Source organism: Rattus rattus, chromosome 3 (genome assembly GCF_011064425.1).
Source record: "Rattus rattus isolate New Zealand chromosome 3, Rrattus_CSIRO_v1, whole genome shotgun sequence".
NCBI classification, from domain to species: domain Eukaryota; kingdom Metazoa; phylum Chordata; class Mammalia; order Rodentia; family Muridae; genus Rattus; species Rattus rattus.
This window is the reverse complement of record NC_046156.1, coordinates 48,522,839-48,524,434: the sequence shown is the minus strand read 5'-3', so window position 1 is coordinate 48,524,434 and position 1,596 is coordinate 48,522,839.

The following is a 1,596-nucleotide window of genomic DNA, read 5'->3' as shown; positions in this document are numbered from 1 at the left end:
GACAGAAACTCAAACACAGCCAGAATCTTGAGGCAGGGCTTATGTAGAAGCCACGGAGGGATATTGCTTACTGGTTTGCTCCCCATGATTATAGAACCCAGAAACAACAGTTCAGGGGAAGCCCCACCCAAAATTAGCTGAGTAATCCCACATCAATTCCTAATTAGAAAAATGTCCACACGCTTGCTTAGAACCCAGTCTTACAGAGGACTTTTCTCAATTGAGGCTCCCTCTTTCCGATAACTCTAGCATTCATCAACTTGACATGAAAGTAACTAGAACACATAAATAACGAGCAAGGACTTTTCTGCTACTCTGTGGGCTACTTGTTCACACTAGTAACAGTTTCCTTCTGTACAGGTGCTTTTGATTTTCCTGTGATCTAATTTTTTAGTTGTCTTATTCCTTGAAATTCCAGTGTCATATTTAGAAAATATTTTACACACATCTTTACATAGACGTATACTTTTTACTTTTTCATAGTTTCAGGATATCAGGTTTTAGTTCGGAGTTGAATGTGTGCAAGGTAAGAGGTCAGTCTAGTTTCACTTTTCTGAATGTTGAAATCCAACTTTCCCAGCACCTTTTGTTGAAGATGCTGTTTATTGTCCCAGTGTTTAAGATGGGGTTGGGAGGAAGGGAAAGCAGTCATAGGGTATGGGTTAGCCAGAGCTAAGAATGCATGTTATAAAGAAACCTTATGAAAATCCACTAGTTTAAAAGCTAATTAAAAATATAACTTGTTTTGAAAAGTATGAACAGATATACTGCATATTAGTGCGAACAATGTTACTCCCAGAAGACATAGGATGTAAAATGACTATCCTACTGCTGGGGACAGGTATAACAGCAGTAAGTTATTAGACAAAGAGGACTCAGAAGTCCCCCAAAGCATCATTGGCTGTTGCCGTTGCTCTTGACTTTCCCTCATAACTACATGGTAAGATCCTATTGCTGAAGACACCACACACATTCATTGCAGACACAGAGAAATTCATCTTGAACTAACCATCTCTCTGCTGACTAGTTTTCCTGGTGCTGAAAGATACCACAGAGGATACTGGGAGAGGAAAATTTATCAATGATCTTTTCCAGAGTTGGACTGTACCTACAACAATAGTGAAGAGAAATACTAAGCCCATCTTCAAAGAAATAAGGTATTCTGTTTGGGAGTCATCTGCAACCCTGCCTTCAAAAGAAACAGTCCCCCAAGGAGGGCTCCTGTGTGCAGCTGGTTGTGCTGACATCGCTAACAGGCAGTGTGAAACAAAAGAACACAGAAAGGAAGATGATGGGGACTCATACTCATTTGGTCATGCAAGATGTGCCCACTGGATCAACTGTGGCAAGACTGGTTCTAGAGATAACCAACTGTGCTATTGATTGCATTTGAAGCAAGGAAAATCATGCCTGGTATTGTAAACCTGGTCAAAATCCCTGGCTAGAAATATCATGGTTTCTAGGGGAGAGAGAATCTACTGATGTTTTCTATAAGAGGTCATTTTCTTCAAATCATCTACTAAATACCACCACGACCACCACTGCCACCACACTGAAGTCTCATAGATTATTGTGAAAGAGGAGACTGAAAGTATG